The sequence below is a fragment of the Leptopilina boulardi genome, unplaced genomic scaffold, assembly GCF_019393585.1.
Source record: "Leptopilina boulardi isolate dan_hultmark-lab unplaced genomic scaffold, ZJU_Lbou_2.1 LbouV2_278, whole genome shotgun sequence".
Classification (NCBI taxonomy): domain Eukaryota; kingdom Metazoa; phylum Arthropoda; class Insecta; order Hymenoptera; family Figitidae; genus Leptopilina; species Leptopilina boulardi.
Genome location: NW_026137838.1, coordinates 6,718,515 through 6,742,541, shown reverse-complemented (window position 1 = coordinate 6,742,541; position 24,027 = coordinate 6,718,515). Strand labels below are relative to the sequence as shown.

Below are 24,027 nucleotides of genomic sequence, written 5' to 3'. Positions count from 1 at the left end.
AACATATCGCTGTTGCAGGTAAATATTTTTTTCCCTGATGAAATAGTAAAAAAAAAAAAAACAGTTTTTCCCATATTATATATATGGAAAAAAAAATCTTTACCTGTAACAGCGATATGTTTCTCTAGAATAGCAAAATACTTTCGCTGTTTTAGTGAAATATATCGCTGTTCCAATGAAACTTATCGCTGTTCCAGGTAAATATTTTTTTTCCGTGATGAAATAGTAAAAAAAACAGTTTTTTTCATTATATACACAGAAAATTTTTTTTATCTAGAACAGCGATATATGTTTCTCTAGAGTAGCAAAATACTTTCTCTGTTTTAGTGAAACATATCGCTGTTCCAATGAAATTTATACCTGTTTCAGATAAATATTTTTTCTTCGTATAAATTTTGAAATAAAAATTCTTTCCCCCCCCGAGAAAATGAGTCGAAATTTTTTTTTCTGGGCATATTAAAAGCAAAATTAAAAATTCATAGTAAAAAAAAAAAAAAAATGAAAAAGTAGTCAAATCGATAATTTCCGGCTTCATTCGGGCAAAAAAATCGTTTTACCGAAAATGGTCGGCAAGTATGTTTGTGATGTAAAAAAGAGGGGCGGAATGCTACATATACATATTTGAGGGGAAGAAAATCACACACACACACATATGACTTCTCCCTCGTTTATATACATATTCGCAAAGGAATGAGAAAGAGAGAGAGAGAAAAGACGAGTATCGTTCTTCCAATGAGTATCGAGAATGGAGGGGAAACATGTGGCATAGAAAGAGGTGGCACTACCAACGAGAAATGCTTCTTTGGTCCCCCACTGTAGGCTCAATGATTTTAAGTGGGGGTAAGACTTTCTCCCAAGTTGTTGGAGAATGGGCTTTAAGTTGTTACCGCCCGCCACGCCTACCACACCCGCGCAAACATGGCCGCCGTGGTTTCCTCGCTTCGCTCTCTGTGCCCTGTGAAAACTTCTCTCAGAGAGAACTCACTTCTCTCTCTCTCTCTCTCTCTCTTTCTCTCTCTTATATATATATATATATATATATATTCCCCAGCAGGATATAACATATAACACACGCCATTTGCGTAAACGCGCGCTTTCTGCGTCGCGAGCATGCGATCTACAGTCGTAACTGCGTAGTGCGTGAAAAACTTGCGCGTATATGGCCAAAATTTTTGGGCGGATGCCTTTCCCGCTTTTCCAATTTCGCGCCAGATGTTCAAATCAGAAAGAAAAAGAGAGAGAGAGAGTCCTCTCTCTTTCAACGAATTTTGGGGGTTGAAAAAAAGAAGGCATAGAAAAAAAAAAAAACCGATAATTGATGGTCTCTCTGTGTGTATGTGTGTGTGTGTGGTCTCAGCTATAAGGGGGGCGATTCATTGATTATTTCGGAAATTTTCTCCCATTATGGGGCAAATTTGCCAAAGGCGCCCTATATATATATATTTGAATCGTGCGCAAAATTACAATGACTTCATTTAGAGATTGACGAAAAAAAAATTGACAATTTGTAATTTTTTTTTTTTTTTTTAATCAAAAAATAGTTATTGCACTAATTACGGCGCGATTCGAGTTAAAATATCTTTGAAATTGAAAATTCGACATTATTTAAACAAATATGAGAAATTAAAACAAATTTTCTACACTGAAAAAAATAGTATTAAATTAAGAAAACCTATATATGTACTTCACCGTATTTTATACCAATATTTTCTTGATCCAAGAAAATTTACTTCAAACTATTAAAAATTTCTTGGATCAAAAAAATATTGGTATAAAATACGGTCAAGTACATAGGTTTTCTTGATTGAATACAATTTTTTTTTTTTCAGTGTACACGCAAAAAAAAGTAATTGCGCTTACAGATGTTAAAACTGATATTTGCTATCGGATCTTGCAAAATTAGTAATCACAGCTAAATTTTTTTCTATGACAACGAAAAAGTTTGCTATGATAAACAATATCAGTGTTAATTTTTAAACATTTACTGTTACAGCAAACTTTCTTTGATTCCAAAGTGCAAATTTGTTCGCTGTCCCTATATATTATAGCTAACGTAATTTGATGTGACAGTAAATATTTCGCTGCCACAGCAAACTTTTTTCTATGCGTGTATTATGGCGCGTTTGTATCAGTTTCGGTGTATCAATTACGGTATGACCAAAATAACGTAGTGTATACTTTTGCCCACCGTAATTGGAGCCGTAAATCTTAAATGTTTCAAATTACGGCGAGGGAAAAAATTTAATCTTAATTAAATTAATAATTTTGTTTAAATGTGCATATCTTTATTAGTAATTGTATAAAAAAAAAAAAAAAAATTGAAATAAATTTTTTAAAATCATTTTGCAACAATTATATTAAATATATAATAGTATAATAATATAGTTATTTTTTATGAACGCACCGTAATTGATGCACTTACCCCTCTATATAGCGATAGTCGCATACTAAACCAAAATAATTAAAATTTTAAATGAATACTAGTCGAAAAATCAAAAATAATTAAAATTTTAACTAGCAATAATCACTAATTTAAAATAGTTAAAAAAAAATCAAATTAGTAGAAATTACTAAATCAAAATTGTTAAAATTTTAAAGTCACTAAACAAAGTTAATTAAAAATTTAACTATGTAATTAAAAAATGGTCGAAAAATTCAAAAATAATTAAACATTTATAATTAGCAAATAGTCGCTAAATCAAAATAGTTGAAATTTTACCTACACAGGAAAAACACCAGAATTGGTGTTAAAATAACACGCAACAAATTTTACCCTAAATCTGGGTTAAATCTTATGGGTTTTAGCATTGGAGAAAATTACCCGCAACAAAAATAACACCATCTTTTTTCTGTGTAGAAATAGAGTCACAAAATCAAAATAGTTAAAATTCCAATTTAGTAGAAATTATTAAACTAAAATAATTAAAATTTAAAAAAATTTTTTTTATTTGAATGAAATATAAATTATTTGCGGTTCAAGTAAATATTTATTTGATAAGAGTAAAGTAGTCAATTATTTGAATCAAATATATATATATATATATTTAAAGTAATATTGACTGAACCAGAATAATATAAATTTTTACTAAATTACAGTTATTCAAAAACAAAAAAAAATAATTTCTTTGTTTTCTTTTTAATTCAAAAATTGTGGAAATAGTTGAAAATAATAATAATAATAATAATAATAATAATAATAATAATAATAATAATAATAACAACAATAATAATAAAAATAATGATTATTATTAGTTAACATTATTAATTAGATGTTTTTATTTAATGTAATTATTATTATTAATTTATTATAAATTTAACACCTAATAATAATAATAATAATAATAATAATAATAATAGTAATTTTAATGTAATAAGCAATTTTAAATAATAAATATTAAAGAAATAAAAAAAAAACAACAAATTCAGCAAAAAAAAATTACTAAATATTTGTATAAGCCGACATTTTAGCCGTTTTTTTTTTTTACTAATAAAATAAATATTTGTAGATCTTTGATTCACTTCGGCGTGCAAAAACAAGACGAAGGCGACAAAGAGCATTTGATCTTGCATCATCATATTTCACAGAGAATTGACCATCGAATTAATCAATTCTCTATTTGATAATGCCAATAAATTTTATACTAAATACTAAAAACTAATTTTTCAAAATTTCACTTAACAATTTTTTTTTTTTTTTACTAATATTAACTAATTTTTTTAGTAATAATAAATATTAATTAATAATAAACTGTAATTAATTTACTGTCATTAATTATGAATTAAATTTACTTGTAAAATTTAACAAAATATATACAATTATTCAAAAAAAAAAAAAACAATTAATTTTAACGTAGGAAAAGTTAATAATTTTCTCTAAATTTGAATTAGTGAAAAGTGAGCTACTAATTACAATTAGGAAGAATTTCTACTAATTTTTAGTGAAATATTACTATATTTGATTTAGTACACTGAAAAAAAGGGGTTTGGTATTGACAACCAAACGTTTGGTTGGTATTTAAGCAACCAAAATTTTTTTGTTTGAATCAACAAAATTTTAATTGTCTCAAAATCAACATTTATTTGACACAACTAAAATTAGAAAAAAATGATTTTTGTTGTCCTAATTAAAGTTTGATTGGAACAACCAAAATTTTGTCGATACAACAATAAAAATTTTGATTGCTTAAATATACCAACCAAACGTTTGGTTATTAATACCAAACCTTTTTTTTTCAGTGTATAGTTTTAAATATTTTTACTAAAGTTTTAGCAAAAAGTGACTAAAAAATTAGTAAAAATTCTTACTAATTTAAATTAGTAGCTTATAATACTTTTCACTAATTCAGATTTAGAGATTTATGAAATATACACGGAGAAAAATAGAAAAATGACTAAAGTAATTTTTACTATACTTTCATAATAAAATGGGATCTGTCCGAAGTTTCTGCGCATCTATGGCAACTTTTACTCCAAAAATAGTCAAATTTGCTCCAGAAATAGTAAAATTTACTCCAGAAATAGTAAAAATTATTACAAAAATAGTAAATTTTACTATTTTTTGAGTAAAAGTTGCCAGAGATGCGAAGAAACTTCGGACAGGTCCAATTTTACTATGAAAGTAGTAAAAATTACTTTTTCTTTTTTTCCGTGTAATAATTATTAAATTTAATTATTATTAATTAATAATTATAAAAATTAATAATTATTGTTGATTAATAAAAATAGATTTGAATGAAAAATTATCCATTGAACGGATATATTAGATTATATAGAAGATAAATGATTTCGGTACATGCGTTTTATCAAGAAAACCGCGATCGATATATATATATATATATATATATATATATATGCTTACAAAGTCACAATATGGTCTGCAGAAAATGTCATACTAGAGAGTTTAATCGAGTTTCCTAGGTACCATCGTTCTCAATTCGACCTGCATTTAACTTTTACATATATAAATACAGAGAGAAATGGTTCCGCTATAGAAAGTCGAGAATAGACAATTTGCGATAGATTCCCCTTTACACGTATGTGTGAATCGAACAATGAACAAAAGTAAACGCGAAACATAATTTGAATTTAATTACAAAACATTTTCAATCACATTATATAATATATATATAGTTCTAATATATAATTGAATGAAAAAAAAAAATTTTTTTTTTTTAATCAAATTGTCAGTTAACAAAAATTAATTATAAATTAACTAAACTTTTTTCGACTTTATTATATATAAACAATTTAATTATTGATTTATTTTATTAATTTTTTAATTATAATTCTATTTGTAAAATTTAACAAAATATAATTATTGAAAAATTAATTCTATAATGTAGGAAATTTTTAATTTTTGTTTATTTATAATAAAGCTAGATTAATTTTAGGAAAATTATTTTATAATATTATAAATGAATTAATTTTTAATTTTAATTGTTTATTTAACAAAAAAATTAAAAAATTAATTTTATTAATTAATTATAAATTAAATAAATCTTTTTTTTAGGCTTTATTATAAAAATTTAATTGTCTTATTATTTTAATTATTTTAGTTAAATATAAATTAATTAAAAATTAAAATTCTAATGTAAGAAAATTTTTGATTATTATTTATTAATAAAATAGATTATTAATTATTAATAAAATAAGGGGAATTATATTAAAAAGAAAAATATTTTAAATGAATTCAAAAACAAAATCAACAAGTGAGGATCAAGTTTAAACTTCCATATTGAGGTATATGTGTGTGTGTATTGTCGTGTCTCCGCCATTTTTACGCAACTCGCATTTTCTTAGTTATTTATCATTAAAAATCAACATTTTTTCCAAAAAAAATTACTATCTTAAATTAAATTTTAGCGCAAAAAATATTAAATCAAAAATAAAATTCAAAAATTTGTTTTCTATTCAAAAAATAATTTTTTCGATTTTAATAAAAAAAAAAATCTTGATTCAAATATATTTGATTAATTATCGATTATACACTAAAAAATTTTTTTTTTTTTTTTATTCAAATAATCAAGGAAAAAAAAACTTTATCTGTAATAGCAAAAAACTTTCGCTGTTTTAGTAAAATATATCGCTGTTTCGGTGAAACTTATCGCTGTTCCAGGTGAAGATTTTTTTCCGTATAAAAAAAAAATTTAGATTAATTAATCGCATAATAAAAAGATTTATTTGAACCAAATAAATATTTACTAGAACCGAATAAATATAGTATTTGGACCAATAATTTCAGTATATATTTAAAATAGATATTTAATTTGGTTCGCGAATAAAACCTATTTGGTTCAAGTAAAAATTTATTTGATAATCCAGTAACCGAATATTTAAATCAAATAAATTTTTATTTTTTCACTGTATAATTATTATATTAATTTATAATAATTAAAATATAAAAGTAATAATTAAAATTAAATAAATTTATTTCCAAATAACTAAGTTTCAATGAATATTATTATTTTTTTTTGTTCAACAAAATTTTCTAATTAAAATTCTAATACGATCCGGATCGGTTTTTTTTTTTCTAAATAGTAAATGACAGGAAGAAGAAGAAGGTTGAAGGTTCAAAAAAAAAAAAAAATCGCAGGTCGAGATATACATATATACAACTCATACTGAAACATTCCCATGGATACGGGGGATGTACTTTGGGGGGAGGGGGGGGGGGTTGTCTATTGTATACTAAAAGGGAACCAACGAGGAGACAAAAAGAGAGCAAAAAAAAAAAAGAGAAAAAAGAAGAAACGAATGGCTGAAAAGATCTCGAGCCCTCCTAACCTCGAATTTACTCATCTAAGTCTAAGGTCAGGTACAAAGCTTCCCCATACGGGACTTTCTTCAGACTCTTCTTCACACGCTTAACCCCATAGAAATGTAGTTTTTTTTCTTTTTTTTTTGAGCGGGGCATTCCGGTTAATATTAAATCAACATATCATTTAATTAATTGATCAAAATTTTTTCGCTTTTCGCCAATTATATATTGTTTTTTTCATTACAGAAATTTATTATTATTATTATTATTATTATTATTATCAATTATTTCCACAAATTTTAAATTAAAAATAAAACAAAGATAATTATTTTCTGTTTTTGAATAATAATTGTAATTTAGTAAAAATTTGAACTATTTTGATTTAAGTCACTATTACGTTAAAAAATATATTTGATTCAAATAATTGATAACTTTACTCTTATCAAATAAATATTTACTTGAACCGCAAAAATTTTTTTTTTGAATTAAGTTATTATTATTATTATTATTAATTATTTTACCATATTTTGAGCTTTCTAAAAAAGAGAACAAAAAATTATTTTTTTGGTTCATGAATAATTGCAATTTAGTAAAAAATTTCAACTATTTTTATTTAGCGACTATTACACTGAAAAAATTTACTTGATTCAAATAATTCATTACTTGATTATTATAAAATAAATATTTACTAGATTCAAATAAACATTTTATAGGAACTAATAATTTTTATTTGATTAAAACCAATATTTGAACCAATAATTTTTGTAATTGAAAAAAATACCATTTAATTGACTCAAATAATAATTATTTAATAAAAATAAATATTTATTTGATAATAGTCAAGTAACCAATTATTTGAAACAAATAAATTTTTTCTTAGTATTTATTATTTATTTATATATATATATATATTACTTATTTTTGTATTTGTTTTATTTATTATTTATTTATATTATTTATTTTTGCTTTTGTCTTATTTTTTATTTATTTTAAATTTCAACATGAAAAAAATTTCAGCGAAAGGTTTCTTTCGACTAGCAAAATATTTAATTGAAACAATTAAAACTTATGTGCGACTAAAGTTCAAAATGAAAATTCTTATTAAAATTTTTTATTTAAAAACAACATTGATTTTTATTGATAAAAATACATTAAAAATTTTTAATTAAAAAATTTTTCAATTTAAATCATATTGCAGAAAATTGATTTAATACAAATAAATATTTATTTAAGTCAAGTAATCGATATTATTTGAAACAAAATAATAAAAAATAAATACATTTTTTTTTCTCTCTGTAATGAACATAATTGTCAAATTTTAAACAATAAATCTTTAATAATTTAAATAAAATATATGATAATGTGTACGTGTTAGATTCAAAAAAAAAAAAAAAAAAAAAGAAAAAATATGTTCCAACAATAATTTGTATCGATTGATTTCATTTTTTTCGACCAGGTGCGTGTTAATACAGGCATAAGAGAAAAGTATAGAGGAAGAAAAATCCAATGGTATTTGTTAACGCATCTGTCATGCCGGCACGACCCATTAATCTGCTTTAATGCTGTGTTATGCTGTATTATGCAACGAAAAGGCATGGACCGTATCGAAAATATGTAGGACGATATGGAAAGGACGTTCCTGAACCAATGATCGATTACTAATCGAAAGGGAAACAAATATAAAATTATAAAAAAAAATTTTAACAAATTTTTTTTTTTTCTTATTTTTTTCAACTAAACAATTAGTAGAAATTTTCACTTAACACGGAGAAAAATGGAAAAAACGAAAAAAGTAAATTTTACTATACTTTGAAAGTAAAATCTGAAATATTTATAGTTTCTGCGTATTTTGGGGCAATTTTTACTATACAGAAATAGTAAAAATTACTCCTAACATAGTAAAAATTACTCCGAAAATAGTAAAATTTACTACTGATATACTCTCTAAATTTGAATTAGTAAAATTTTACTATTTATTAGTAACTTTTACTAACAATTAGTAAAATTTAACTAATACTAAAGCAAAAAGTGGAGTCACTAATTTAAATTAGTAAACATTTTTACTAATTCAGATTTAGAGAGTAGTATAAATTACTCCGAAATTAGTAAAATTTTACTAGTTATTAGTAACTTTTACTAACAATTAGTAAAATTTAACTAATTCTAAAGCAAAAAGTGGAGTCACTAATTTAAATTAGTAAACATTTTTACTACTCTCTAAATCTAAATTAGTAAAAATGTTTACTAATTTGAATTAATAACTCACTTTTTGCTTCTGAATTAGTTAAATTTTACTAATTGTTAATAAAAGTTACTAATAACTAGTAAAATTTTACTAATTCAGAAGCAAAAAGTGGAGTCACTAATTTAAATTAGTAAACATTTTTACTAATTCAGATTTAGAGAGTAGTAAAAATTACTCCGAAAATAGTAACATTTACTACTGAAATATAGTAAAAATTATTCTGGAAATAGTTAATTTTACTATTTCTGAAGTAATTTTTACTATTTCTGGAGTAAATGTTACTATTTTCGGAGTAAAAAATTGCCAGAAATGCGCAGAAACTGTGGACAATGCAAATTTTACTTTTGAAATCGAGTAAAATTTACTTTATTCGTTTATCCATTTTTCTCCATGTAAATTAGTTCCGCGAAAGGGAATATTACACGAAAAAAAAAAAATCTTTACCTGAAACAGCGATATGTTTCACTAAAATAGCGAAAGTTTTCGCTATTCTAAAAAAAGGTTCTAGATAAACATTTTTTCTTAGGTAAAAAAAAATCCGTAATACGAATTGTAAATTTCAAAATGGAACACAGAAAATTATACTCTCTAAATCTGAATTAGTAAAAATGTTTACTAATTTGAATTAGTGACTCACTTTTTGCTTCTGAATTAGTAAAATTTTACTAATTATTAGTAACTTTTACTAACAATTAGTAACTTTTACTAACAATTAGTAACTTTTACTAACAATTACACACTAATTTAAAAGTATCAAATTGATACCAAAAATATCAAATTGATACAAATTTTTATATCAATATGATATTTTTGGTATCAATTTGATACTTTAAAATTATTGTGTAGTAAAATTTAACTAATTCAGAAGCAAAAAATGAGTCACTAATTCAAATTAGTAAACATTTTTACTAATTCATAGATTTAGAGAGTAAGGTATTAAAATAAGCTGCAACTCTTATTATTTTAATCCAATTTTGCTTATTTTAATACCAAAATAGATTAAAATAAGCAAAATTGGATTAAAATAATAACCGTTGCAGCTTATTTTAATGTCTTTTAATTTTCTGTGAAACTATTATTTTGTGTTTGTAAATTTTCTACTAATTGTTTAGTCAAAAAAAAAAAAAAAAAAAAAAAAAAAAATTCTGAAATTTGTCAAACATAAAAGAAAATTTGAAACAGGTACAACGGTGGGCAGTCATCAATTCGCTCCCGTAAGGGGAAGTAACCTTCCCCCACCACGCGGCCGGAGGCCTGCGTTCGAGTTTCGGAGCGAAGGTAGCACCGCGGGGAGCCGGGTCCCTTAATCCCTCATTAAGAAGATTTCCTTAATGGATTTTCTTTAAAAAAAAAAAATTCTTTAATATTAGTATTTTTAAGTTTTTATTATTAGATTCGGAATCCTTATTTAATTGCGAATTTGTGCATATGTTGTTTGCATTAAAAATGTTAATTTTTAAAAAGTTTATAATTATATCATCACCTTTGCTAATCCTTTTCAATTTAACAGAAGATAGGAATTTTAATATTTTATATATTATCATTTTTAAAAATTATTTCATGTTCTATTTAATTTTTTATTGTAAATTTTCAAAAAAAAAAAAATCCAAATTAACTAGATAAATTTTTTATGAATTTTTTTAAAATTATATTTCTTCTCTTTATATATTATAGAAGAAAAAATTCAAAAACTTTTCTGTCAATAATAAACTCTTGGATGTTTGTTACAATACTTAATTAATACTTAAATAATTAATTGAAATAAAATTTATTTGATTTAAGTAAATATTTATTTGATAATAAAAGAGTTATCAGCGATTTGAATAAAATAACATTTCTTGACTTTTTCGTAATCGTTTATTTGTAGGAAGAAAGATACATATTTAGAAAATGTTCGAATTATAAACTTTTTAAATATCAACATTTTTAAGTCAAACAACATATGTATGAAATTGTAATAAAGTAAGGATTTCGAATTTGATAAAAAAAACTTAAAAATGTTGTTATTTAAAAAATTTATTTATATGTAGAAAAAGCCATTAAGGAAAACTTGGAAAATCTAATTTATGAGGGATTAAGGGACCCGGCCCCCCGCGGTGCTAGTTCGCTCCGACAATCGAACTCGGGCCTCTGGCCGCGTGGTGGGGGAAGGTTACTTCCCCTTACGGGAGCGAATTGATGATCGCCCACAACGGTCATCGTCCTTGAAAAATCAACGAAGACCCCCGTAAAGAGGGAAAAACTAAAATTCACTGAGGGGGACATTTTTCGGACTTAAACGCGACGCGAGATAAATGACAAGTTTTGTCTTGTGAAAAATTAGAAAGCAAAAAAGAAAAGAGCTTTTATATAGGTCCTAAACATATTTGTCTAGTGCACTAAAAGTTTCTCTTTGCTATAGTCGCAATTGTCACTTGAAAAATATTTTTCACGACAGTATATATAAATGTAGCTTATTTGAAAAATGTGAAAGTAAAATATTTTAAAATCCTTTAAAAGTTTAAATATATATACCTACAAAGGAAAAATGCGTGAATCCGCAAGAAAACGCGATAATCTCTTTCGAAAGACCCTTTTCATAATCTCTTAGCCTTGACATTGTCTTTTAATATGCGGGGGGTTGTCTCGCGTCAAATGCAATTATATATATGTATATGAAAATTACTTTCGAAAATTTTCCCTTATTTTAATAATAATAATATGCTTTCTATGCATCGAAAGTTTGATTCTAATTTTTTTTTTTTTTTTTAATTTTTTTAAAGGGAAATAAAACAACTTGGAAAAAAATATCTTCACCTGGAATAATGATATAAGTTACATTGTAACAGCGATATATTTCACTAAAACAGCGAAATATTTTTTTTTTAAATATAATGAGCCAAAAGTTTTGAACTTTCAAATGAACAAAATATCTTTTTCCATCTATATAAATTATTAGAAATTATTATGTTAATGTAAAATAAAACAGTAAATTAAACAAATATTAAATTAATAACAACTTTTTAGATATTCAAAACAATATTTTGTAATAAAATTCGTACTTAAAGGAAGTTACAAAAAATTTTTTTTGTTCATTTGAACGTGTTCAACACTTTTGGCTCATTAAATATATAAATAAGTTGAAAAATAGTTTTTGATTACAATAATCAAATTAATAATATTTTTTTTTTTTCAAGTCGCTTACCAAAATCACCGAGAAAATTTTGAAATGAACTTATTTGTCTGAAACTCACCTGTAACAAATGAAAAAAACAAAACGTTAGTGAATATTGTAAAAAAAGAAGTAAATTATATACATATATTCGTACAATAAATAAAAATAATTTATTTCATTCAAATATAATTAGTAACTTGACTATTGACAAATATATATTTATTTGTATCAAGTAAATATTTATTTGCATCAAGTAAATATTTATTTGCATCAACTAAATATTTATTTGTATCAACTAAATATTTATTTGTATCAAATAATTTTTATTTGAGTCAATTAAATGTCATTTATGTTTATCAAATATAGAAATTATTTACTTAAATAGAAAAATTATTGGTTCGATGAAATACAGTTTATTTAATTAAAATGGCAATTATTTGGTTAAATTTTGCTAATTCGATAGTAAACAATTGTTTCTTTTTACTATTAGTTAACTTCGACTAATTCGATAGTAAACAATTATTTTTTTTACTATTACTTAAATTTTACTAATACAATAGTAAAAAAATTTGTTTATTTTTTACTATCATTTAGTTAAATTATACTAATTTCTAATTTTTACTAATTCAAAAGCAAAAAGTTAGTCATAATTCAAAATTAGTATCACTTTTTGCATTTGAATTAGTTAAATTTTACTAATTCAATAGTAAACAATTTTTTTTTTTACTAATCTCTAAATCTGAATTAATAGTTTTCTACTAATAAAAAAGTGCGTGTGTTCATTTACCAATTGAATTAGTAACAGTTTTGACTAATTTTTAGTAGAAAAATAAACCTACTAATTGCTAGTAGAAAACTACTAATTCATGGAGTAAATTGGCTTAATTATTTAAAATAGTAAAAAAAATACGATTTACTTTATGAATTAGTAGTTTTCTATTAGCAATTAGTAGTTTTTTTGTTTACTAAAAATTAGTCAAAACTGTTACTAATTCAATTGGTAAACAAATACGCATTCTTTCTCTCTTAATCTGAATTAGTAAAAATGTTTACTAATTTGAATTAGTGACTCACTTTTTGCTTCTGAATTAGTAAAATTTTACTAATTATTAGTTAATTTTATTAACAATTAGTAAAATTTAACTAATTTTAAAGAAAAGAGTGAGTAACTGATTTAAATTAGTAAACATTTTTTTACTAATTCAGATTTAGAGAGTTCATTAGTAGAAAACTACTAATTCACATTAGTAAGAATTTTTTACTAATCTTTACTCTCTAAATCTCAATTAGTAGTTTTCTACTAATGAAAAAGTGCGTATTCGTTTACCAATTGAATTAGTAACAGTTTTGACTATTTTTTAGTAGAAAACTACTAATTCCTAGTAGAAAACTACTAATTCATGGAATAAATCGGCTTACTAATTTAAAATAGTAAAAAATACGATTTACTCTATGAATTAGTAGTTTTCTACTAAAAAAGTGTCAAAACTGTTACTAATTCAATTGGTAAACGAATTCGCACTCTTTCATTAGTAGAAAACTACTAATTCAGATTTAGAAAGTAGTAAAATATTACAATCTGATTTAATAGTTAAAAATTTTTATTTTACTAAAGTTTTAGTATAAAAACCAACTAAAAAATTAGTCAAAATTCTTACTAAATAAAATTAGTAACTCATTTTTCACTGATTCGAATTTAGAGAGAAAAATAATTTTTCAATAATTATTGTGCATACAATAATAATAATAATAATAATAATAATAAAATATTCGTTGAAGGTTTAGAGCAAAAGCAGTTTCAAAGACGATCACGGTTAATAAAAAAGGACAAGTGAAGATGAGAAGAAAGAAGAGAAGAAGAAGGATTGAAGGGCGAGAGAGAGAGAGAGAGAGATAGAGAAGGAAGTGAGAGGGGTGAGCGAAAGGGGTGATAAAAGGGGGGAGAGGGGGTAAAAGGGGACGATGACTGGGAGGTGGTGAAGTGAGAGAGGAGGGAAGCGTCTGGTAGCGAGTAGTCTCCGGTGCCATGAAGGGACTCGAGAGGAAGGAATGTTGTTGTTGTGTCGGGAGGCAGTTGCACCGGGGCAAGTGGGATGGGGGAGGAGGTGGTGGCTATCACAAGAGAGGGGGGGGGCACACACCGGGACACGTCAAGGGCGAGGGGAAAGGAAGGAGGTGGGCAAAGTCAATGCACCGCAGGGGAATGCAATGCTGCGCCACGCCGGGCAAATACAGTTCCTACACGTTGAAAGTGCATTCTACCGTACTATATGACTATAATGTCTATAGTTCGCGTTTTAAGTGTACTGCACAATTCAACGTATGTTCGCATAACTTAATGAAAAAGTAAAAAAAAAATTACAAAAATAAATATAAATAAATAAATAAAAAGAAATTTTAAATAAAAAAGAATTAAATAAATAAATAGAAATAAATTAATTAAAAAAGAATTAAATAAATAAATAAAAAAAGAAAAAAAATTAGTACAAAAACAAAATTTTTTTCTTTATTTAATTATAAATTCAGTCTAAAAAGTTTGTTTTGCTTGTTTATCATGAAAGAAAATTTTATTGATAAAAAAATAGTATTTTTTATTTTAATCCTCAATATGAGGAAAACAAATTAAATAATTTGTAGATACAAATTAAAAATGAGATGTTCACTGACAAAAGGTATGGGTATATATATATATAAAAAAATTCTTGGAATGGTGAGAAAAAATGTAAATCGTGGGAATAAAATGACGAGAATCCATTGAAGGTCGCCACGTGGTCAATGTATTAATCTCAACAAGAGAATGACAAGTTCATCGTTTAAAAACATTTTCCTCTTCAATTCTATTTTATCCCAATCAAAAATTTACTAATGGCGCAGTACTGGCGCAGTACTGACAAGTGTTGGCGCAGTACTGGCACCCAGTATTGGCGCCAGAGTTGGCGTAACTTTGGGATGATAACATTTTACCAGTATTGGCTGCCAGAGTTGGCACCAGTACTGGTAACCACTACTGGTTCAGTACTGGCTGAGTACTGGCAGTTTTGTAATTTATTGTATACGAAAAGAAAGCTTTAACTGTAACAGAGATAAGTTTCACTGCAATAGTGAAATCTCTGCACCAGGTAATACTTTTTTTTTTAGGAAAAAGTGTGTGAAATTTTTAGTAACCCAACACAAATTAAATATTAATTAAATTAGTCAACTAACTAATTAATATTTTATTATATATAAAATCGAAAACACCAACAGTTTTTATTTTTTATTAAATATAAAATATATTGCAAATCATTATTTAAAAAAATCAAAAAATAAATATAAAAATATATTTATTATAAAACCAAAGTTTTTATAATATATAAAAATAGTTCAGTAAAAATAAAAATGTTTATAAAATAATTATACAATTAGCTATTTAATTATTTTATTATTCACTTTAATTATTTGCATCAAAATAAATTTTTGAAAAATTTTTTTAAGAAAATAAAAGTTGTTTTTTAATATTTAACAAGTGTTGTCAAGAAAATTTTTTTGAATTTTTATTTTAAAAATTATTAATTTTTTTATAAAAAATTTTATTTATTTTTAGTTTGATCGTTAAAGAATTTTTTTGGTTTATTGCATATCTGAAAACAACAAAAAAAAACTTGCAAAATGTTTTGGAATTAGTCTCAGGAAACTTTTTGTTTAAATAATTTTATACCCTCAAAAAAGCAAAATAAAATACCTTTTAATTTTCAAAAATAAAATCAAAGTGAAAAAATTTTTATGAACAAAATATTTAAACAAAAAGGTTTATCAGGTTCACTTTAGAACTTTTTGTAAACTATAGTATTAATCAAAAAGAAAATATATTTGACCCAGTACTGGCTCAATATCGGCTCAGTACTGATTTGCCAGTACTGGAAGGGTGGTACTGTACCAGTACTGATACAATGAAAATACCAGTACTGGATCAGTACAGACTGCCCAGCCTCGGTAGCCAATACTGAACCAGTACTGCGCCAGTAGTTAACTCTGGTATAATACTGAAATTTTTGGTTGGGAAGTATTAAAATAATAAAAATTGAAAAAATAAATATTACAAGGAAAAAAAATCTTCACCTGAAACAGCAATAAGTTTTCATTAAAATAGCGAAAATTATTGCTATTCTAGAGAAATATATCGCTGTTTTAGATAAACATTCCTTTTTCCGTGTAAAATAATAATTACAAAAATAATAATTATAAAAATAATAAAATATAAAAATAATTATTGAAATAATAATAACTATATTTATAAAGAAATATTCATACAATAAAAATAATTGTTACAGTTTTTTTTTTCGTATAATTATAAATATAATCAAAATAAAAAAATTTCTAAGAGAAATAAATGTAAATTTTCATCGGGAAAATTTTTTTCTTATGTCTCAGTTTATAATTTCCAGTAAATGTCAACTGTTACTCATTAAAGTGAGCAATTTCTGTTTTGCAACGTTTAACATTTGTGAACTTCATTGAGGAATGACGATAAAAAAAAAAAAAAAAAAAAAAAAAAAAAACATAAAACGACTGTTGTATTTGTCGAGTATACGCAAACTATTTTTTTACTTTTGTCGAGAGGCTAAAATTATATTATTTCACTTTTCTTTTCCTACAAATTATTATTATTATTATTATTTGTAAAAATCATGCAAAATCATTGTAACAAGAATGTGTCTTTTATTTTGAAAAAAAAAGAAATTTCTCGTCATGAAAACAATGTTACTAAAGGAAACGAGTAGCGTGAGCGAAACTGCGTTGCAGATGGTTCACTATATACATTATACGACTACTATCGCTTCTTGGAAACTATAATGCACCACAAGTTGAGTTGAGCTTTGCCTCGCTTCATGGCACATATAGAAATGTGCAACCTTTCCGGAAATATGATTCGAAGGGTGAATATAAATCTCAAAAGGTAGAAAAAAAAATTAATGTTTCCTTAATTGGGAGAAATTTTTTTTTTTTGAATTAGTTAAATTTTAACTAATTAGTAAAAAAAAATGTTTACATCGATAAAATTATTATTATTTTACAAAAATGTATTACAAAAGTGTAAAATTTAAGTAACTATCGGTGTAATAATTTTTTTTTTTTTAAATATACAAGAAGCGTGAAAGGTGTAATAAGACGAGCTTGAAAGACTTAAACTCAATTTGAAGACTTGTTTTTTTTTTTTTTTTTTTTTTTTTTGCCTTTTACAGCAGACAACCAGAAGCCCTTATCGATCTGCTCCTAACGGGCCTAACGTAAATACAAGCTTGCACAAGCAACTATATAGAAGATGTAATTTTTTACTTATTTCACTTTTTAAAAATACTCAACGAATTAATTTGAATTAGATAAATTTTATTTGATTTAAATAAAAATTTTATTTGATTTAAATAAAAATTTTATTCGATTTAAATAAAAATTTTATTTATGGCAAAGAAAATTTTTAATTTACGCAAAATAAATGGCAATTAGACTTCAAGACAAATATACGTTTATTTAACTTAAATATATATTATATTTGGTTCAAATAAAACATTTTTTTTAATGTATTGAATAATATATTATTAAGGCAATTAAATGATATTTGTTTCAAATATACAAAAATTAGTGGTTAAAAAAAAAAAAAAATTATTTGGCTCAAGTAAATATTTATTTATTTGACAAATAGTCAAGTAACCAATTTATTTGAATCAAATAAAGTTTTCAATGTAATAGAAACTAAATTAAAAAAAATAGTACATTTTTTTTATACTAAATTGCAATTATTCATAAAAACAAAAAAAAAATGTTTCTTTGTTTTTTTCTAAACTCATAATTTGTGGAAGTAATTGATAATAATAATAATAATAATAATAATAATAATGTGAAAAATATTATAATGATAATTGATAGAAATAATAATACTCCTAATTAATAAATAAATTTAGATAATAAATATTTTTAAAAAAAAATAAAACAAAATTAGCAAAAAATTACTAAATATTTGTATAATTCGACATTTTAGTCGTTTTTTTTCCACTAATAAAAAAATATTTGTAGATCTTTGATTCACTTCGGCGTGCAAAAACAAGACGAAGGCGACAAAGAGCATTTTGATCTTGCATCATTTCACAGAGAATTGATCATCAAATTAATCAGTCCTCTACTTGATAATGCCTAATTATATTATTTTTAATAATAAATAATAATAAATTTTTTTAGTTTAGTAAATAATAGAGTTAAAAATTACAATTAGTACTCTCTAAATCTGAATTAGTAGTTTTTTACTAATGAAAAAGTGCGCGTATTCGTTTACCAATTGAATTAATAACAGTTTTGACTAATTTTTAGTAGAAAACTACTAATTGCATGTAAAAAAAAAAACTACTAATTCATGGAGTAAATCGTATTTTTTACTATTTTAAAATTAGTAAGCCGATTTAGTTCATGCTCTCTAAATCTGAATTAGTCAAAATGTTTACTAATTTGAATTAGTGACTCATTTTTTGCTTCTGAATTAGTAAAATTTTATTAACTTTATTAGTAACTTTTACTAACAATTAGTAAAATTTTACTAATTCATAAGCAAAAAGTGAGTCACTAATTCAAATTAATAAACATTTTTACTAATTCAGATTTAGAGAGTGAATTAGTAGTTTTCTACTAGCAATTAGTAGTTTTTTACTAGCCATTAATATATTTCTACTAATAATTAGTAGATTTCTACCAATAATTAGTAGATTTTTATTTACTAATTCTATTAACTTTATTAGTAACTTTTACTAACAATTAGTAAAATTTTACTAATTCAGCAGCAAAAAGTGAGTCACTAATTCAAATTAGTAAACATTTTTACTAATTCAGATTTAGAGAGTGAATTAGTAGTTTTCTACTAGCAATCAGTACACTCAGAGAAATGGTATATTTGTCTCCGAGCCTAGTAACTCATTTATTTGTTGCAAATATATTTTATTTTATTGAAATAAAAAATTTATTTAAGGCAAAGAAAAATTTATTTCTGACAAATAAAACTTTTATTTATGCCAAATAAATAAGTTAGTAGGCTCTGAGACAAATATACGTTTATTTAACTCAAATATATTTTATTTAGTTCAAATAAATCATTTCTCTGCGTGTAGTTTTTTACAAGCAATTAGTAGATTTCTACTAATAATTAGTAGATTTTTATTTATTAATTTTATTAACTTTATTAGTAACTTTTACTAACAATTAGTAAAATTTTACTAATTCAGAAGCAAAAAGTGAGTCACTAATTCAAATTAGTAAACATTTTTACTAATTCAGATTTAGAGAGTGAATTACTAGTTTTCTACTAGCAATTAGTATTTTTTACTAGCAATTAGTAGATTTCTACTAATAATTAGTAGAAAACTACTAATTTACATTTAAAGAGTTAATAAGTAGGATAAATTGTAAAATAGTTTTAGCTAAATAAATAATATTATTTAAATAAAAAAATTTATTTAAATAAAATAAATTTATTTAAATTAAATAAATTTATACACTAAAAAAAACACTGTATCCGAAACAGCGAAAAATTTTACTTAAATAATAGAAAATATTTATAATTGAGACAATTAAAAATTTTTGTTATTCCTGTGAAATCTTTCGCTGTTTCAAATAAATTTTTTCTTTCATGTTTAAATTAAATAAATGTATTTAAAGTAAATAAAAATATTAAAACTAAATAAAAATATTAAAATTTTAAGAAAAAAATTCAAATCACCTAAAATGTTAACTAAAAAAAAAAAAAAAAATCAATGTTCGATTTTTAAATAAAATCCCCGCATTTAATTTACGGAAAAACATTATAAAAAAGAAAAGAGAAAATTTCATCGAAACTTGCGCATGAAAAATTTCCACGAATTGCGCGTGTATGTATATATATATATGACTAACATAAAATTCCCACCATGATTGTTTGTTGGATGCGGGAGAGGGAGGGGAAAAGAAAAAAATGCGCATTTCAAATAAAGACCATCTTAGAGACTGACGAGATAAAAATAATAAAAACAAGGAGTAAAACTCTAAAAAAAAAAAAAAAAGAGGGGATTGGAAATGAAAGAGAGTAAAAGCGACGTTGTTACTACGTCTTAGCATTCACACACACTAGGACAACGACGACGATGATGATGATGATGATGCACGTCGACCACGAGAGAGCGTGTGGTCGCCGTTTGCAGTTCAGTCACTCGGCCGTTCGCATTGGCGCGTTTGTGAAAAGAACACACACACATAAATACATACATACACATAGACATTCATAAGTAGTGGTGATAAGAGAGGCGCGCCAACAGTGTATATATGTACCCTCCAAGTTTTCGAAAGCCTTCGTCTCAATTTCTCTCTCTCTCTCTCTCTCTCTCTTTTGCTCTTTCGCTGTGAGAGAAACCCGGGTGAATATTATGCATGTGTGGGTCTTCTTGTGTGAGCCAAAGTCCGCGTGGTTGTTGAGCAGCGTGAGTAGCGTGTGTACTCGCAACTTGCGATGCGCATGCGCTCTACACTTCAAACGCGACACTGAATGAAGCCCCCACCACTCATCATTTTTGCCACCGGCTCCAGACACTCGTCGGCCAATGTTACACGATGTGAAACAAGGGCCGCAGATGCCAATTTTATCACCGTACAGAAAATAAAATTAACAAAAAAAAAAAGAAGTAGAAAAATACTATCTAGTAAAACTATTGTAATAATAATAATAATAATAATAATAAAAATAATAATCGCTTGCAAAATAACAATTATTTCCCTAAATAAAAAACTGATATTGTTCGAATTATAAATTATTTCTTAGTATTTTCAAAAACTAACACTAATAATAATAATAATAATTGAATTTTTTTTAACTAATTTTGAATTACTGTCTTAAATTTTCCTTTCAAATTAGTTAAATTTTACTAATTCGATAGTAAACAATTTTTTTTACTTTTATGTTAAATTTTACTAATTCAGAAGCAAAAAGTTAGTTATAATTCAAATTAATATCACTTTTTGCTTTTCTGTTAATTAAATTTTACTAATTCGATAGTAAACAATTTTTTTTACTATTATGTTAAATTTTACTAATTCAGAAGCAAAAAGTTAGTTATAATTCAAATTAATATCACTTTTTGCTTTTCTGTTAATTAAATTTTACTAATTCGATAGTAAACAATTTTTTTTACTATTATGTTAAATTTTACTAATTCAGAAGCAAAAAGTTAGTTATAATTCAAATTAATATCACTTTTTGCTTTTCTATTAGTTAAATTTTACTACTCTCTAAATTTGAATTAGTAAAAATGTTTACTAATTTAAATTAGTGACTCATTTTTTGCTTTAGAATTAGTTAAATTTTACTAATTGTCAGTAAAACTTACTAATAATTAGTAAAATTTTACTAATTTAGAAGCAAAAAGTGAGTCACTAATTCAAATTAGTAAACATTTTTATACTAATTCAGATTTAGAGAGTAATTCGATAGTAAAAAAATTTTTTTTTTTACTATTATGTTAAATTTTACTAATTAAATAGTAAACAATTTTTTTTATTTCTTACTATCATTTAGTTAAATTTTACTAATTTCTAATTTTTGCTAATTCAAAAGCAAAATTTAAATCATAATTCAAAATTAGTATCATTGTTTGCTTATGAATTAGTTAAACTTTACTAATTTGATAGTAAACAATTTATTTGTTTACTATTATGTTAAATTTTACTAATGAAATTAGTATCATTTTTTGCTTTTTAATTAGTTAAATTTAAGTCAATAGTAAAAAATTAGTTTTTTTTTACTATTATTTAATCAAAGTTTAATAATTTGATAGTAATTTGTTTTTACTATTAATTAGTTAAATTTTACAAATTTCAAAAGCCAATAGTTAGTAAATAATTTATAGTTAAAAATATTTTTTACTAATTTAGATGAAATTTCAGTGAAATTTTCATTTAAAATCAAAAGGTAAAATGAAAAGTACAATTTCATTATTTTTATTGTCAAAACTAATTTTGGATCTAAAAATTAGAGTCACAAACTAAAAAAAAAAAAAATTTAGTCAATTCAAATAATCGGTTATACTTGACTATTTTAATTTTAATAAATACATTAATTTATCACTGAAAAAAAATTTATTCGATTCAAATAATAATCGGTTACTTAACTATTATCAAATAAATATTTACTTGAACCAATTAAATATGTATACTTGAACCAAATAATTTTTATTTGAATTAAATAAAGTATATTTGCTTCAAATACAGAAATTATTGATTCAAATACAATTTATTTAATTGAATTATTTGATTTCAAAAATAATTCACTAAATATTTTATTAATAATAAATAATCAATTATTTGAATCAAATAAATTTTTTTTTTCAGTGTATATTTTTTTTTTTTCATATAAATATAGAAATTTATTTTTAATTTATATTTTTAAAATAAAAATTCTTTGAATGAAATAAATTGTTTTCAGTGCAATTAACGCGTTTTATCTGAAATAATATATAGAAAACTTTCGCAATTGTCATCTCTTTCTCTGACCAACTATTTGAGATATATATATATATATATATATTGAGTTGTTATCAGGGAATGTAAAGCCAGCTGCCACTGAATCTTTTCAATATCAATAGAACATAGGTGGCTGGGTTTGGGTCGGTGGGTGACACATTTTGCCTAGTGGTAACGCTCGTTTAAAAGAGAGAGTGAGAGAGAGAGAGAGAGAAAAAGAGAGCGAGAGAGAGAAGAGCGGTGTTGATATTGATTTGTGAAACGAAAAGCACCCCTTGAGCAGCCACCCTTCACGGGAGAGAATACGAGGCCGGTTTCTCTCTTCTCACTGTGTACCGCACCCCATCGGCCACAGAGAGAGAAGGTTGCATCCTTTGGGTGGGTCAGGGCCAGAGAAACAGAGGGAGAGTTCGTTAAACTGAAGGTCCCTGCACCCTGTAAACTCTCTCCCTCTCTCTCTTTCCTTCTCCTTCTTTCTCTCTCATTGCACTAACCAACAACGTGAGATCGAATTCCGCCGGACGATGTGTACAAGATGCGGGACTGTCATGTGTGCGTGCCCCGTATATATATATATATATATATATATATATACATAAGCGAATAAAATATACTATATCCATCCAGACCGAAACCAGAGGAGCCTCACCGAAAAACAAGACCAAAAAGAAGATGAGAAAAATATATCCAAAACAAAATTCCGTTCTTTGACATAACAAAGGAAATATTATTATTTAACTGAAAAATAGTTTCTTGTTAATTTTTCGATATTGAAAAAAAAACAAATAAAAAAATAATTTTTATTTCGATATTATTGACAAAAAAAAAAAAAAAATTTCGTAACTGTATTGTATTGGTGGTAATTTTTTTTTTTTTTTTCAAACGGAAAAAAAAGATTTACTTGAAACAGCGAAAAGTTTAACTAGAATAGCGCAAAGATTTAATTGAAACAAAGTAAAACTTTTGCTGTTATAGTGAAACGTTTCGCTGTTTCAAAACTCTTTTTTTTTTCGTTTAAAAAAACAATATTAGCACCAATAAACTAAAAAAAAATTTATTTGATTCAAATACCGGTGTATTTGGTTATTATCAAATAAATATTTACTTGAATCAAATATTTCTTATTTGAATCAAATATATAGTATTTAAATCAAATATTTCAGTATCACAGAAAATTAAAAGGCATTAAAATAAGCTGCAACGCTTATTATTTTAATCCAATTTTGCTTATTTTAATACCAAAATGGATTAAAATAAACAAAATTAGATTAAAATAATAAGCGTTGCAGCTTATTTTAATACCTTATAATTTTCTGTGATTTGAAGTAAATACCATTTATTTGATTCCAATAAGAAATATTTCAT

At 24.5% G+C, this 24,027-nt stretch overlaps 1 protein-coding gene across 7 annotated transcripts in view; it reads right to left on the bottom strand.

Annotated features, from left to right (window-relative positions):
- Window positions 1-24,027, bottom strand: part of LOC127281832 (serine/threonine-protein phosphatase 4 regulatory subunit 1-like) — a 220,621-nt gene that overhangs the window by 17,526 nt on the left and 179,068 nt on the right. The gene's annotated exons all lie outside the window — the stretch shown is intronic.